The sequence below is a fragment of the Ascaphus truei genome, chromosome 10 (genome assembly GCF_040206685.1).
Source record: "Ascaphus truei isolate aAscTru1 chromosome 10, aAscTru1.hap1, whole genome shotgun sequence".
Lineage (NCBI taxonomy): Eukaryota > Metazoa > Chordata > Amphibia > Anura > Ascaphidae > Ascaphus > Ascaphus truei.
The window spans coordinates 4689877-4708268 of NC_134492.1; the positions used below are offsets into that span (position 1 = coordinate 4689877).

At 47.1% G+C, this 18392-nt stretch overlaps 1 protein-coding gene across 1 annotated transcript in view; it reads left to right on the forward strand.

Moving 5' to 3' along the window:
• Nucleotides 1-18392, forward strand: part of LOC142504031 (uncharacterized) — a 211279-nt gene that overhangs the window by 181944 nt on the left and 10943 nt on the right. The window lies entirely within an intron of this gene.

Sequence of the window (18392 nt, forward strand, 5' to 3'; positions counted from 1 at the left end):
GAATATGCTGACGTCTATTTGCACAGAGACCATTGCAGCCATTTGAGTAGAAATGAGATGTATCAGGCTGGGGGTCTCTGTGTAATATTGAATATTGCCCTTCGGATACAATAACAGTCAAGCATTTTTAGTGTGGTAAAGAGCAATTGGGTTACAGATTATCATCCCTTTTATGGAACATAATTAAGAATTTCCTTAATTATCATGAAAATAGAATTGGTAATCGGTTGGAATACGAGGTCTTTTCAGGGGCGCAGTGCGCACATATCATGAGTAGGGTGGCCAGGTACAGGTAGGGTTGCCAGGTGGCTTCTCCAAAAATACTGGACTCAATGGTGAAAGGTGCGTCAGGTCATTATGTCCAGGGAGGAAAATACTGGACACAGACATGTCCAGTATTACAGCACCTCTCATTTTTTTAGTGAACAGAGTATCCAAATACAGGACAGTCCACTTCAATACCGGACACCTGGCCGCCCTAATCATGAGATGAATATAAATGAACTCCAATGTTTTTTTTAAGTTAAATAGAAAATGGAGTCAAGTTTATGAACAAAAATAATATCAGTATGGATGAGCAAATCTCTTCAAAAGTGCTTTGCTAGTTTTTCACAAAGTTCACATTGCTTTAAAATGAGCACGAATTTGGCAATTTTGAGGGGAGCGGGGGGTTGTTATAGAATTTCACTAATTTCTTGAAAAAAATCTCCAGAATTTCATGAAAATTAGTGAAAATTTGCATGAAAGGTCAAACTGACCACAGTTACTTTTAGAGGAGCCATGCTGATTTTATGCGACAAGTTTAGAGGAAAGAGGGCAGATTGCACCTGGTTGGTACACTTTAGTAACATTTCTGCATACCTCTATTTATTATTATTTTGCATATTTTTGGAAACCATTGCCTGTATTCAGTTGGGAAATTAATACTTGTTTGGTCAGTATAATTAGGTCAGCTAAACGTGCATTAGTGGGGAATCCTGCACACTGAGAGCAGGCCTCCAGGAGAAAGGAAATGGAACAAGACCTGGGAAATATACAGAGTATACACTTCTAACTGTTATCACCCTGTGACTTTCCATGAGCCAATAATCAGAGAAGTTAGCAAGGATTGTATAAAGAAGCTAAAAGTGCGCATGAATGCTCATGCCTAAATAGAGATGAAAATCTAGCTTTTTTTTTTAAATGATTGTCGTTCACACATATATAGTTTTCCCCTTATATAGTGCTGGGTGTGTATGCAGCACTGTAAATATAATGTTTACAGGAACAATGAATCCCTGCCCTATAGAATTTATAATCTAATGGTGCCGGTACCACTGGGAGATAAAGTGCCCAAGGTCACAAGGAGCTGATTTGGGGATTCGACCCAGGTTCAAATATATATTATAGAGCGAAAGATACATTCAAGGGGGGGAGAGTGACGTGGGGAGGGGAGCGAGTGACATGGAGGAGGAGGGGTCAGAGTGACGTGGCAAAGGGTCTCTACCTTCTGTGGTGCACCTGTAGAGTCCCCATGGGCTTATTGCAGATCAGAAGCTCCCTCCCTCCTCCTGGTCGCCTCCTCTTATGATGTGATTTCCGGTGTCAGGACAAGGGGCGCGCAGGAGACCGAGAGACTCTGGTCTACAGATGCCCCATGGGAACCTAAAGCTGAATCAGAGGAGGCCGGGACGTGTGCGGAAAGGGAGGGAAGTCTGAGTAATTCAGGCCCATAAATCTCAGCCACGTTCGGTTCAACTCGGATCTATGCGGTTCAGGGAGAAAGGCGGTGTTCAGACTTTGAGCCGCAGAACCTGCCCTTGCTTAGAATGGAGGATTATATTGTATAGCTCTCTCATGCCCATATGCTGCAAACTTGTACTTCCCCTTTCACTTATACAGAAGTGAGCACTTTGCTAATTAATGGTAACACCTTCGCTGTATATTGAAGAGATATCTTTAGCTGCAGAAAGGGTGTCTCCAGCACTGCAACGCTAATTCAGTGTAATAAGCCCCACTTCATTTAATGGAATTAAAAAGCAATTGGTACAATATAAGCAAATAATAATGCATATAAGAATATTTTAGAACATATTTCTCCTCAGAAATATGTTTGAAGAACTGTCTTGTTCCATGTAAACAACTGCAATGAAAGTAAGTCTGATTAATCCTTTGGGGCGAACACATCTGCACAAACTCAGCATGGTCCTACTGGAATTATTGCAGAGGAGTTTGTGCAGCTTCACCCGCTTTTCCTGCAGTATGGAGAAAACAGAAATCACTTGTCTAATCTGTTTCCCAAATGCAGAAACAAATGCTGCTTACTGTGCTGTGGTGACGAGAGTATTCGCTGTTTGAGATTCAGCTCTTTGCTACAATATAATAATCAAGGTTTAGCCGCAGTATCCTCCAATAAAAATTCAAAATATGCAGGATTTAGGCAAAAGCTGAATGCACAATCCAAAGCCATTGTGGTACAGATGTAACCAGCTTTACACTACCTCTTATTAATGCAGAATATCCCGTAATAACACAGAACATCATGGAGTTTTTATAGGGTTCAAGGGCAGTGATAATGGGGACTATCACATCCCACTATAATGTGGCTGCTGAAGCTATAAGCATTGCCACATCAGCATAGCATGTTATATTATCAGCACCTCATATCACGCGGGGAGATTTTATCAAGGTAGGAGGATATTTGGAAAATTCTGCCAATTCTGTTGAATTCCGATTATGCCAAAAGCCCAAATGGATGCATTGGAGGAGATATTCCTGTATCACCTGTAATGTGAGACGTCTCATGCATTGGAGGAGATATTCCTGTATCTCCTGTAATGTGAGACGGTCTCATGCATTGGAGGAGATATTCCTGTAATATGAGACGGTCTCATGCATTGGAGGAGATATTCCTGTATCTCCTGTAATGTGAGACGGTCTCATGCGTTGGAGGAGATATTCCTGTATCTCCTGTAATGTGAGACGGTCTCATGCATTGGAGGAGATATTCCTGTAATGTGAGACGGTCTCATGCATTGGAGGAGATATTCCTGTATCTCCTGTAATGTGAGATTGTCTCATGCGTTGGAGGAGATATTCCTATAATGTGAGACGGTCTCATGCATTGGAAGAGATATTCCTGTATCTCCTGTAATGTGAGACGGTCTCATGCATTGGAGGAGATATTCATGGATCTCCTGTAATGTGAGACGGTCTCATGCATTGGAGGAGATATTCCTGTATCTCCTATAATGTGAAACGGTCTCATGCATTGGAGGAGATATTCCTGTATCTCCTGTAATGTGAGACGGTCTCATGCATTGGAGGAGATATTCCTGTAATGTGAGACGGTCTCATGCATTGGAGGAGATATTCCTGTAATGTGAGACGGTCTTATGCATTGGAGGAGATATTCCTGTAATGTGAGACGGTCTCATGCATTGGAGGAGATATTCCTGTATCTCCTGTAATGTGAGACGGTCTCATGCATTGGAGGAGATATTCCTGTAATATGAGACGGTCTCATGCGTTGGAGGAGATATTCCTGTATTTCCTGTAATGTGAGACGGTTTCATGCATTGGAGGAGATATTCCTGTATTTCCTGTAATGTGAGACGGTCTCATGCGTTGGAGGAGATATTCCTGTATCTCCTGTAATGTGAGACGGTTTCATGCATTGGAGGAGATATTCCTGTATCTCCTGTAATGTGAGACGGTCTCATGCGTTGGAGGAGATATTCCTGTATCTCCTGTAATATGAGACGGTCTCATGCGTTGGAGGAGATATTCCTGTATCTCCTGTAATGTGAGACGGTCTCATGCGTTGGAGGAGATATTCCTGTATCTCCTGTAATGTGAGACGGTCTCATGCGTTGGAGGAGATATTCCTGTATCTCCTGTAATGTGAGACGGTCTCATGCATTGGAGGAGATATTTCTGTATCTCCTGTAATGTGAGACGGTCTCATGCGTTGGAGGAGATATTCCTGTATCTCCTGTAATGTGAGACGGTCTCATGCGTTGGAGGAGATATTCCTGTATCTCCTGTAATGTGAGACGGTCTCGTGCATTGGAGGAGATATTCCTGTATCTCCTGTAATGTGAGACGGTCTCATGCATTGGAGGAGATATTCCTATATCTACTGTAATGTAAGACGGTCTCATGCATTGGAGGAGATATTCCTGTATCTCCTGTAATGTAAGACGGTCTCATGCATTGGAGGAGATATTCCTGTATCTCCTGTAATGTAAGACGGTCTCATGCATTGGAGGAGATATTCCTGTATCTCCTGTAATGTAAGACGGTCTCATGCATTGGAGGAGATATTCCTGTATCTCCTGTAATGTGAGAAGGTCTCATGCATTGGAGGAGATATTCCTGTATCACCTGTAATGTGAGACGGTCTCATGCGTTGGAGGAGATATTCCTGTGTCTCCTGTAATGTGAGATGGTTTCATGCGTTGGAGGAGATATTCCTGTATCTCCTGTAATGTGAGACGGTCTCATGCGTTGGAGGAGATATTCCTGTATCTCTGTAATGTGAGACGGTCTCATGCATTGGAGGAGATATTCCTGTATCTCCTGTAATGTGAGACGGTCTCATGCTTTGGAGGAGATATTCCTGTATCCCTGTAATGTGAGACGGTCTCATGCATTGGAGGAGATATTCCTGTAATGTGAGACGGTCTGATGCATTGGAGGAATTATTCCTGTAATGTGAAACGGTCTGATGCATTGGAGGAGATATTCCTGTAATGTGAGACGGTCGCATGCATTGGAGGAGATATTTCTGTATCTCCTGTAATGTGAGACGGTCTCATGCATTGGAGGAGATATTCCTGTAATGTGAGACGGTCTCATGCATTGGAGGAGATATTCCTGTATTTCCTGTAATGTGAGACGGTCTCATGCATTGGAGGAGATATTCCTGTATTTCCTGTAATGTGAGACGGTCTCATGCATTGGAGGAGATATTCCTGTATTTCCTGTAATGTGAGACGGTCTCATGCATTGGAGGAGATATTCCTGTATTTCCTATAATGTGAGACGGTCTCATGCATTGGAGGAGATATTCCTGTATCTCCTGTAATGTGAGACGGTCTCATGCATTGGAGGAGATATTCCTGTATCTCCTGTAATGTGTGAAGAATCACATCCTTTTATTCGTGGCCTAATGAAAAAGACACATACTCGTAGAAACAAAGTAGCTAACTATATTAGGAAAGACATTCTCATAAAATATTGAATGATTTTTCATTATTGCAAGTGTGAAAGTGGTTAGAAAACCCTTCAACTAATAATTAGAAAGACATAAACACACACAGGGAGAAGGAGTGGCCCAGTGAGTAATGACACTGCCCTTATTCTATAAGGGGTGATAAGCGCTGATGACTTCATGGGGCTTTTCCTGCGATAGCATGTCATCTGTGCTTATCACACCTTGCAGAATAAGGGCCATTGACTTTGTGAACAATGACACGGAGTGTGACGCAGGGGAGCGTGTTTCAAATCCCGGCGTCAGCTCCTTGTAACCTTGGGGAAGTGACTTTATCTCCCTGTGCCTAAGGCACCAACAGCATGGATTGTAAGCTCTATGGGGCAGGGATTGTTTCTGTAAAACTTCCTGTGTGCTGCTTACAGCACACTATATTGTAATTGTGACATGCTTTGAGTCCCATTGGGCGAAAAGTGTTATATGACAAAGTTATTATTATGAAATAAAATTATTATTATTATAAACAGTGCTTGGGGGTTGGGTCCGCAGCTGTGAATGTGAGTAGGTATTTTAGCAGGATGCATTTACTGTACAATCACTGCTACCACAGACCACAAGGTACTCAAAGAAAAGATGTTCCGTTTTCAGAGAGGTTACAATTTACCTGATTTATCACAGATTATAATGTGATTTTTCTGTAAAGACATTGAATTGGGTCAAATAATTCCCTAATGATCATTATCCAATGACCTCTTTCAATGTGGAGGACATCACAGCATTTGTGTGAATCTGGTGCCAGAATAAAGTCTCTGATATCTTTCATTTACTCGTCTGTGCACATAACTTTTCTTCCTATTGTTTATTGAAATCCTGACCACGTTTCTCTGTCACCACTTTTCCTTTATCTTCGTAATGTGGATTGAGTTTGCCTGCGTATCTCAGAGGCGCATAGAATAATACCTTTTCAGCTGATTGAGGACGTAAGTCTTTCCAGTTATGCTAAGAATTGGTGACTCATCCCATTTTTTAGCACAAACTTTATGGGATTCAGATGTTGGGTTAGACCCACACTATTCATTTATCTCCCATAAATTATTAGCTTGTAAGGCCTTGTGCATTTGCCTTTACTATGTTACTAAAATAAGAGAGATTTACTTTTGGCCCATATTTATGTAGCCATGTGTAAAATTGGTGTACATATCTCTTTCTCATGCTGGCAGCAAACCTGGTAAGTATGCAGGATGGCCAGCAACAATCATGGAGGTTTGCCCTCAAACCCTGGTGAGGTGTCATATGTCCCAAAGGAAGTGACAACATGTTTTGTGCCCACCCTTAGTGACACAGAGGGTGTCTGTTTTCTGGAGGTGATATAAGACATAGTACTGCCTAAAGTTCAGTCCTGTTGGTGTTCTGACTCTGTTCAGGAGAGTCATGTGGAGGTCTGCAACAGTGTTACAGAGGCTGATGCAATAGCTGGAGGCTGTGCAGCTCAAAGCAGAGAGACAAGCTGGTGAATCTCCCTAAGGGGAGAGGTGGAGAGCAACCTTCCTAATGGAGTGCAGCAAAGGAATGAGCGGCTAAGCTGCTAGCTGTGAGGGGCAGCTGGCTCATACCACCAAGCAACAATAAAGATGCCCTGTTCAAAGACAACCCCACTGTGTGAGTGTGAAGTTACTCTACAGCGGAAGGCACCACCAAGGAGGAGTTCCTCATCAGAACCATCTCCTTGCGGACGCAGAGATCCTGATGAGGTGGAGGCGCTGCACTGGATATAGGTAGGACTCACACACACTACCTCAGCTGCCTGTCTGGGTTGACATTCCCCACACAACATCATGCGGAAGACTCAGGAGTCCTGTTGCCAACCGGTGCACCACCAGACACGACCATGTAATGGGGACTGGTTAGACCACAGGGGCCAATGTGAGATTGGGTGGGTCAGCAGGTCAGAAAATCCGTTACATTTGGAGGCGCTGCTGAGATACCTGTCAACAGGACAGGCTTTTGCTAGGCACACTGGGAAACAGGAGAGTGTATGCTGCCACTTTGTGTTGTGTTGGGACGGAACCCAGGGAAGTTGTCAAACGGCAGGGACGACCTGGGAACCTGAGAGGAGTTGGGAGTCTGGAGCCGGGCTATAGCTGTTCTAGTCACCTTGAGGTAGTGCTAGTTGGTAGGACGCCTAAAGGGATAGCCTGTTAACAGAGGTCAGGAATCCTGGAGAGGGTCTGTGCTAGGCTGACCAAGAGAGGTAGACGCCCAAGTACTGCATGGAAGAGCCAGAGTACTCTAGCCCATTCCAGACCACTTACCGAAGGGAGCACAGACTGGGAGGAAGGAGATACAGCAGACACAGAGAGAGTGAGCCTAGCCTGAGGTAGTGCAACACGAGTCAGACCTACATTAGGTACACAAGGTGGTGCATCAAGGCAATCTTTATTGTATCGGTATGGCAGCTGCCCCGCAGAGAGGAGCTCTATGTAGAGTCAGAACAAGTATAGTAACCAAATGGCGACCGCAAGAATGGAGGATCGCGCGGTGCGGAAGGTCCGAAATGGCGGACGGAGGCTGATGGAGAGAGCGCACATGGCGTGTGTGCGGGTGAAGAGCAAGCTACGGAAACAACTTTTGCGAGCCTGCTGTGGAGTGGCGCCAAGGCTGTGGCCGCACCTTTTTGGTGCTGTCTGGGACCTAGGGGTACTACCCCTGAGGACATTGAGGACGACATTGTGGTGATGTGTGGGTAACATGATGGATTTGCTTGTCAGTCGGCGTACAAACACTCAAAAGCTACCTCAACTGTTAAAGAGATTGACAATGCAAACCAAAATGGCGGCTCCCGCGTCCATGGGAGACCGCGTGGGCCAGTTGAAGACAATGAATACAATACTGGACTTGCAGAGAGTTGGCCAGGAGTGGCGCAAACAGGAAAACCCCACCCTGATGGTGGGTATGGCGCGAAAGCTGCAGCCGCGCCCTCATGGACTATGACTAACTCAGCCCCAGTGCTGGGTCATCCGATAAATTTATGGAACCTCCCCCTAATCTCAACCAGGGGTGTGGTTTCCAAATATGCCCAGTGGGAACGGATCTAGCTGAGCGAGGAGCTGGTGAACCGGTGATGCCACTACAGAAATTAGTCCCTGTAATCAGTGCTGCCTGCGGAGAAGAAGACAAGGATTTTGCAAGAAATTGGCCGGGATTGGCGCCAAATAAGGAGTGGCGCTCAGGGGGCAGTGGTGCGAAAACGGAGGCCGCGCCCCCCAGGACTGTGAAAAGTTCAGCCCCTGTGCCCGGGCATCCAATAAATTTGTGGGACCCTCCCCTAATCTCCACTAATGGGAGTGGTTTCCAGCTTTGGCAGATGCGGGTGGAGCTAGATGAAGGAGGAGTTACCAAACCAGCCCCTGCACTTCAATCACGAGGAGCCAGCAAACAGAGCAGACCACTGCTAAAAGTGTCGCCGGTCGTTAGCATGGCCAGCAAAAGCAATGACGAACCGGACATCTCTGCCCACCCCTATTCAGCTCCAGGAGGCTTCCTGGTGCTCAGGGCGGCAAGCAAAGAGACGGTGGCGTGCTTATGCATGCAGTGTCGGCTGCCGGGTGGTCCGGTCAGCACCGCGTCTCGATGCCCTCAATGCGGCATCAGGTATTTGTGGCCTGTACAACCCTTCGTGCCCGGGCAGACCGTGGAGGCGGGAGCGGACACAGCCATCCCAACGGCTGAAGCCCCGCATGCGGCATGGAAGGAGCCAGTGGATCCCGGAGCATGGGGATCGCTCCTTATGATTAAAACGGAGCAGGGCGAGAACCAAGGGCCTTTGCCGCGGTCCCTGAGCGGAGTGCCACTCCCTAAATCGGAGCTGGATTCCTCGGACGAGGAGCCCGCGACTCCGACCCCGGTGGTGATGCGCCTACCGGCGGACCACTACAGCGGTGCTGTGAAAGAAACGGCACTCACCTGTGTCGCAACCGAGCAAAGTCGCGTGTCGCCTGTGCAGAGGCAACCGAAGAGGCAGAGTCCCACGGCCGTAGTGACTAGCGGATCCGATGGCGGAGGAAGAACCACCCCGAGCCGACGGAGCGGTAAGAGATACCCTTGCCCTCCTCAGGCGCCGGTGGTGGCAACGGCGGAGCGGAGAGCAGAACCATGACTTCCGGCGGCGGATGTCGCTCTGGAAGAAGAGGTTCCGGTTGGGGACCCAACCCAAGATGGCGACGAGTCCCGCGAGATCGATGACCTCACTTCCGGCAGCCATAGCGGAGCCGGGTGGAAGATGGCCGCATCCTCGCGACCGAGCAGCTTTACCAGGTCGCCTGGATCCAAGAAGAGTTGGCAGGCCCTGCGGAAGTCTGGAATCAGCGAGACGGGAGAACCGGAGGGCCAGTCCGATGGCACCGGGCCAGGTAGCGGTGAAGTGCGGGTCGTAGCCCCGCGGATGCCGATAGCCCATCCCTATGCCCAACCCCCGGCCATAGTTAAAGCCCCTGCCCCTGTCACTTTTTCCTATGGGTCCCAGTCGAGCCAAGGGTTGTCTGGGGAGTCCCGAGCCACTTTGGAAGAACAGACTGGGGAAAATCTGGACTGGGGTGATTGTTTTACCTCTGATGAGGGATCGGGGAGGGAAATGTCTATGCAAGGAATGTCATCCAGCACTAATGATAACAATAGTACTCTTAGTGTAAGGTGTAAGCCTAAGAGCCTTGGGTCCAATTCTAGGTCCACAGGGACATCAGGAGTTTCATCTGGGGATTTGGGTAATGTTGCTCATATTGTGCCTGTTGCTCGGGTACAACTCTATGTGCCTCCAGTGTCGGCAAGAGTTGCCAGGAATCGACAAAAGTTGTTACTTTATTTTCACCATCCATGGGAGGGAGAAATTGAGTTTGAGATGGGTTCCACTGATGAGGAGAGGGAGTCTAGTTCTGGTGACCAGTGATGGGGAGGAAAATTGGGATTCTGATAGTTCCATAGAAAATTGGGAAGGAGAAGGAACCTTCCTAATGGAGTGCAGCAAAGGAATGAGCGGCTAAGCTGCTAGCTGTGAGGGGCAGCTGGCCCATACCACCAAGCAACAATAAAGATGCCCTGTTCAAAGACAACCCCACTATGTGAGTGTGAAGTTACTCTCCAGCGGAAGGCACCACCAAGGAGGAGTTCCTCATCAGAACCATCTCCTTGCGGACGCAGAGATCCTGATTAGGTGGAGGCGCTGCACTGGATATAGGTAGGACTCACGCACACTACCTCAGCTGCCTGTCTGGTTTGACATTCCCCACACAACATCATGCGGGAGACTCAGGAGTCCTGTTGCCAACAGGTGCACCACCAGACACGACCATGTAATTGGGACTGGTTAGACCACAGGAGCCAATGTGAGATTGGGTGGGTCAGCCAGGTCAGAAAATCCGTTACATTTAACTAAGCAATCTTCTGCCTTAACGCGTCTTCCAACGCTGGAAGACACCTCGCAGCCCATTGCATAAAGCGTCTTCCAGTGCTGGTCTACAGAAGACTGCTTGGTAAATATGGCCCTTTATCTTAATAGTTCACTAGACAACTTGCTTATGTATCAATATTTTAATAGCAATATATATATATATTATTGTGATTCCAGGAGCATTTTTTTAAATCCCATTTGTACATTTTACAGTTTTTGCCCCTACAACAGTTGTAAATGTTTTTGTGTAATGATTTGAAGGTTCTAGAGGGGTTTTCCTGATACGTGCTTGCATTATTTCTTCGGGCATAGTTATCTCTTTTTAAAACATACTCACTTTTGCTTACTCAACAGCAAACACCAAATGTGTCTAGCGGATAACTTTGCTAGAAATAGTTTGAGGAGTAACCTCTCATTTCACATTGAGGTGTACATGTGATTAATGGCACACGTGACCTCTGCTGTCATCTACAACCATTTATGAGTTTATGCACCTAATAAAAACTTACTATTTTCTTCATGACTTTAATGTTAAATAATGTAATTATATTATCAGTGATTAATTATATAAATTCTTGTTTTACTTTCTAAGTTTAACCCCCTCGTAAAGGATTACTAGCATTGCTAGCGTGTGTAAAGCCCTACCTGGTGTTTCCATGGAACATGACATCACGGAGAGCATATAAGGGAAGGTTCGAGAAGGTTATGTTCCCTGAGGTCAAGAGGAGAGGAGCATCGGGGAGAGTAAATAATAAGTATGTTTATAAAGTAATAGAATAGACCTGGCCCCTTAGTTTATTATGTTGTACATGGGGACAGTACCCCTTAAATTATGAACCACAAAAGAAGGAATGGAGTCCTGAATAGTTAATGAAAAGGAATACGGCGCCCCAGAGGGCCTCGGTGAAGAAGGCTTCCGGATGTCGGTGGATCAGCCCTAACTACAGTACGGATCGGCGCTAATATTCCTCATCAGTCTGTGGGGAAGTGGCAGTTCCCAAAACAGGCTAAAGGTATTAGGTCAAGTAAGGAAGGTCCCCCAGGATTCCCGTAGGGGCCCTGAGAAATCGGATTAGTACCTATGATGGTTTAAAAGCAACAAGGGGATCCAGGTCCCACACCTACTCAGAGCAACTAAGTCAATATATGTCATATTCTCTAGCCTGCTGTACCTATGCTTTGCCACCGGGACTGCTGCCACTCTAATGTCTTGTTATAGCCTGCAGTACCTAAACTTGTCCACCGGGATTGCTGCTGCTAAACTAGGAACATTCCAGAACCTGTTACCTGACACCTCTGCACCTGTGCTCCACCTCTCAGCCTGCCTATATAAACCTCCCTTTCCTGTTCCTCCTTGCCTGTTTATACTGGTTCCTTAGCACCTGCAAGGTTCTTGTGTTTACTGCTGTGTTAGCTTTTGCTATCATCCTGTTCCAGTTTCCTCGTTGCCGACCTCTGCTTGTTTCCTGACTTCGCTACCTGCCGCCTGCCTCGGACCCCTGCTTGTGACCCCTACTTCGCTCCCTGCTGTTCCTGCTACTGGGATCCACTTCAGCCGAAGTTCAATCCTTGACAGAATAAACAGGCCCTACCATGGATTCCGCTGGAACAGACCCGACTCAGGCTCAGACACTCCATGACTTGCAACATATCATGGTTGGTTACCAGGAACAACAAAGACACGTGTTTAATCGTCTTGGCCGCTTAGAAGAAAAAGCCGCCACTGCGGAAGCTGAGAATCGTGAACTACGTGCAGCCTTAATCACCTTGTCTGGTCAAAACACTGTGACTGTGCAAACCGCACCCCGTGTAACCCTTCCGGAAAAATTTGGAGGAAAAAGACAATCTTTTCGGGATTTCCTTAATCAATGCAGACATGTGTTCAAGCTTCAGCCTACCATCTATTATAACAACGAAGCCCGGGTTGGACTGATCATAACCCTGCTCAAGGATGAGGCCCTTGCTTGGGTCTCCCCTATGTTAGAACAGGATAGCCCACTACTAAGGGACCTGGAGGAGTTTATCGATGCCATGAGTCTTATTTTTGATGACCCAAATCGTAGTGCAACCGCTGAGGCAACTCTGAACAATCTTCGTCAAGGAAGACGCTCGGCAGCTGAGTACGCCGCTGAATTCCGCAGATGGGTTAACGATACTGAGTGGAATGAGGCCGCGCAGAAATATCATTTTCGGCAGGGTCTCTCGGAGCAAGTTAAAGACGAACTAGCCCGGGTGGAGACCCCAGAGAGATTTCAGGACTTTGTCCGTTTATGCATACAAATTGATCGTAGGCTTACGGAAAGACGATTGGAGAGACAGGGGTTCATGCCAAGCACCCCCGGGTTTAGAGATGTCAGTACCCCAAGACGTTCCAGGGAGACGGAGGAGGAGCCGATGCAAGTAAATACACTGCGGGGACCCATCTCAACCGGGGAAAGGAATAGACGCCGAACAGAAGATCTCTGTTTATATTGCGGAAACGATGGGCACTATCTCGCTGATTGCCCAAACAAGTCCAGGCGGTCTTCTTTCCAGAGCCCTAGAAGAAATCAGCTGCACGCTATTTCAAAAACTGTTCTCTCTGCTTCTCAAAGGAAAGATAACCCTCCTTCGCTACACCCTCACCTCCTGGTTCCTATTATCATCGAGGAAGGAACACATCGTTTTTCAACCACAGTAATGGTCGACTCAGGGGCGGCAGGGAATTTTATGGACATAGAATTCGCCAAGAACAATTCGGTATCATTTGTAGCCAAGGAATCGCCAGAAAGGATGGAAGTCGTTGACGGTTCTCCCTTGAGCTCTGGACCTGTTACCCATGAAACCAGCAACTTAACACTAATCATGGAGCCCAATCACCAGGAGAAGATTTCATTTGGTCTCATTCCATCACCTTTGTTTCCAGTGATTCTGGGAATTCCATGGCTCATGATCCATAACCCACTAATCGACTGGAAGACCAAGACACTCACGTTTCCCTCGGACCACTGTCAGCTAGCCTGTCTACCTAAAACTCCTATACCAGAGTGTGTAGGAATACATAAGATTTCCTCGTCTCAAGAAAATCTTCTGCCGGCTCCTTACTCTGAGTTTTTAGATGTGTGTGACAAGAAGAACGCGGATACGCTTCCCCCACATCGCTCTTATGACTGTCCCATTGAATTATTACCGGGTGCTGCTATTCCGTTTGGAAGAATTTATTCCCTCTCAGAACCGGAATTGAAGGTCCTCAATGATTACCTACAGGAGAACCTATCAAAGGGTTTTATCCGACCCTCTACTTCTCCAGCAGGCGCTGCGCTCTTCTTCGTGGGAAAGAAAGACGGTTCTCTACGCCCCTGCATTGACTATCGGGAACTAAATAAGATAACGGTGAAGAACAGGTATCCATTACCTCTGATTCCTGAACTATTGGAAAGAATTCGGTCAGCCAAGATCTTTACCAAATTAGATCTCAGAGGAGCGTATAATTTGGTCCGCATTCGACCCGGTGACGAATGGAAAACAGCCTTCCGAACCCGTTATGGGCACTATGAATATCTGGTGATGCCTTTCGGACTCTGTAATGCCCCTGCTACCTTCCAGCATTTAATCAATGATGTCCTCCGAGAATTATTGGACCAATTCGTAGTGGCATACCTGGATGACATCCTAGTCTTCTCAGATAACATCATGGATCACCAGAGACATGTCCGAATTGTCCTTGAGCGTCTCCGTAAGTACAATTTATACATCAAGTTAGAAAAATGCGAATTCGAAAAAACCAGCATGCAATTTCTCGGTTACATCATCTCTCCCGAGGGTTTGAGTATGGACCCAGGCAAGATTCAAGCCGTGGTGGAATGGCCAATCCCTCGGAATGAAAAGGACATTCAGAGATTTGTGGGTTTTGCCAATTTCTATAGACGTTTTATTAAAAATTTCTCTGGCATTATTGCCCCAATCACCCAACTCACACGGAAGGAATTCCCCTTCAAATGGTCTCCTAAAGCGGATGCGGCATTCGAACAATTGAAGTCACTCTTCACATCTGCCCCTATCCTCATCCATCCAAATCCAGAATTACCATTCATCTTGGAAGTGGATGCATCCGACTCCGCTGTTGGTGCCATTCTGTCACAAAGAATTGGACCCAAGATGCTCCTTCATCCATGTGCCTTTTATTCATACCAAATGTCAACAGCTGAACGAAATTATGACATCGGAAACAAAGAACTCTTGGCTATAAAAGCTGCATTCTCTGAGTGGAGACATCTACTGGAGGGGGCCAATCATCCAATTACGGTCTTTACGGATCATAGGAACTTAGAATTCATTCGATCCGCAAAGAGACTGTCTGCGCGACAAGCCAGGTGGGCTCTCTTCTTTGCAAGATTTCAGTTCCACATTTCATACCGCCCTGGCTCCAAGAATGGGAAAGCCGACGCCTTGTCACGGTCCTTTCCGAATCCTAGCTCAGACAAAGAGCAAGAAGAAACTATTCTCCCAAAAAGAAATTTTTTGGGCGTCACATTCTCTGCCGATCTCCTCACACGAATAAAGGGAGCCTACTCAAATGACACTTTTCTTAAAGACCCTCCTCCGGAAGCAGAACTATTTCTATGTGATGGTCTCTGGAACTGTAATGATCGTCTGTTCGTTCCTAAGGAGGTAAGATTAGAGGTGCTCCAATTAATGCACGACTCCCGACCCGCGGGTCACCCAGGTGTCCTCAAGACACAGGAACTGTTGTCTCGCTCTTTTTGGTGGCCTAAATTAGCACAAGATGTTAAAGACTATGTCCTCTCCTGTGAAACTTGTGCTAGGACCAAGACCCCTCGAGCATCACCCGTGGGTTTACTGCAGCCTCTTCCGGTTCCAACTCGTCCTTGGGGGTCCATATCAATGGATTTTATTGTTGACCTGCCACGATCAAATGGACATAATACCATCCTGGTAGTGGTGGATCGACTTACAAAGATGGCTCACTTCATTGCAGCACAGAATCTTCCTTCTGCAGACCAGACAGCCAAGTTGATTGTGAAAGAGGTGTTTCGGCTTCACTGGGCTCCTGATGAGATCATATCCGATAGAGGGGTACAATTCACTTCAAAATTTTGGAGGACCTTCTGTTCCTCTCTAGGAATTCGTTTAAATTTATCGTCTGGCTATCATCCACAATCCAATGGCCAAACAGAAAGGACCAATCAGACTTTGGAACAATACTTACGATGTTTTGTTTGTCATCTCCAGGATGACTGGATTGATTTCCTACCATTAGCTGAGTTTTCATACAACAACTCACATCATTCATCGACTCAGAAGAGCCCCTTTTTTTCAAATTATGGATTTCATCCAACCTTTATTCCTCGTTTTCCATCTTCAGGCCCCATTCCGGCAGTTACAGAGAAACTGGAGACTCTGCGAGACATCCAGGAGACCCTCAAAGAGACTCTTCGTGAGACTCAAGTAAAGTACAAAAGAGCAGCAGACCAACACCGCAGACCCTCCCCAGAATTTCAAGTCGGGGATAAAGTCTGGCTTTCTACAAAAAATCTACGTCTAAAGGTTCCAACCATTAAATTGGGCCAAAAGTACATCGGGCCTTTTCGCATCTCAGCACTAATAAATCCAGTGTCCTTCAGATTAGAGCTTCCTGAGACCATCAAAATACACCCTGTGTTTCACTCTTCTCTGCTGAAACCTTTCCGTGAGAACCCGTTTCCTGGACGGAGACTTCCTCCCCCTGAACCCATCCTCGTGGATAACGAAGAGGAATTCATTGTGGAAAGAATTTTGGATTCCAGGTTACACCGAGGGAAACTACAGTACCTGGTTCACTGGGGGGGCTATGGCCCAGAGGAGAGGTCTTGGGAACCCAAAGATTTTGTACATGCTCCGCGACTAGTCAAAGCTTTCCACCGACGATATCCAGACAAGCCTAGCAAGGATCGTCCGGAGAACGCTCTTGGGAGGGGGGAGTAATGTCATATTCTCTAGCCTGCTGTACCTATGCTTTGCCACCGGGACTGCTGCCACTCTAATGTCTTGTTATAGCCTGCAGTACCTAAACTTGTCCACCGGGATTGCTGCTGCTAAACTAGGAACATTCCAGAACCTGTTACCTGACACCTCTGCACCTGTGCTCCACCTCTCAGCCTGCCTATATAAACCTCCCTTTCCTGTTCCTCCTTGCCTGTTTATACTGGTTCCTTAGCACCTGCAAGGTTCTTGTGTTTACTGCTGTGTTAGCTTTTGCTATCATCCTGTTCCAGTTTCCTCGTTGCCGACCTCTGCTTGTTTCCTGACTTCGCTACCTGCCGCCTGCCTCGGACCCCTGCTTGTGACCCCTACTTCGCTCCCTGCTGTTCCTGCTACTGGGATCCACTTCAGCCGAAGTTCAATCCTTGACAATATACCTCCATTTGAGTGTTAGAGGGGCACTAATGGAAGAACTATATTTATTATTGTCAGATATTAAATACAGTGCAATGTTGTCAAATGTGTACGAGCAGTCCCTGACAGTATATAAATGTGTACGAGCAGTCCCTGACAGTATATAAATGTGTACGAGCAGTCCCTGACAGTATATAAATATATACGAGCAGTCCCTGACAGTATATAAATGACGAATGACAGTTGTACTACAAATGTCCTGGTGCCCATTATTCTACAACCTTGTTACTTAATCGCCCAGCTGCCTGAATCCAGCACCCGAGTCAGGGTAACCCATGCAGAGTGGCCATATAACACACCCGAGTCAGGGTAACCTATGCAGAGTGGCCATATAACACACCCGAGTCAGGGTAACCCATGCGAAGTGGCCATATAACACACCCGAGTCAGGGTAACCCATGCGGAGTGGCCATATAACACGCCCGAGTCAGGGTAACCCATGCGGAGTGGCCATATAACACACCCGAGTCAGGGTCACCCATGCGGAGTGGCAATATAACACACCCGAGTCAGGGTAACCCATGCGGAGTGGCCATATAACACACCCGAGTCAGGGTAACCCATGCGGAGTGGCCATATAACACACCCGAGTCAGGGTAACCCATGCGGAATGGCCATATAACACGCCCGAGTCAGGGTAACCCATGCGGAATGGCCATATAACACACCTGAGTCAGGGTAACCCATGCGGAGTGGCCATATAACACACCCGAGTCAGGGTAACCCATGCGGAGTGGCCATATAACACGCCCGAGTCAGGGTAACCCATGCGGAGTGGCCATATAACACGCCCGAGTCAGGGTAACCCATGCGGAGTGGCCATATAACACACCCGAGTCAGGGTAACCCATGCGGAGTGGCCATATAACACGCCCGAGTCAGGGTAACCCATGCGGAGTGGCCATATAACACACCCGAGTCAGGGTAACTCATGCGGAGTGGCCATATAACACGCCCGAGTCAGGGTAACCCATGCGGAGTGGCCATATAACACGCCCGAGTCAGGGTAACCCATGCGGAATGGCCATATAACACGCCCGAGTCAGGGTAACCCATGCGGAATGGCCATATAACACGCCCGAGTCAGGGTAACCCATGCGGAGTGGCCATATAACACACCCGAGTCAGGGTAACCCATGCGGAGTGGCCATATAACACGCCCGAGTCAGGGTAACTCATGCGGAGTGGCCATATAACACACCCGAGTCAGGGTAACCCATGCGGAGTGGCCATATAACACGCCCGAGTCAGGGTAACTCATGCGGAGTGGCCATATAACACGCCCGAGTCAGGGTAACTCATGCGGAGTGGCCATATAAC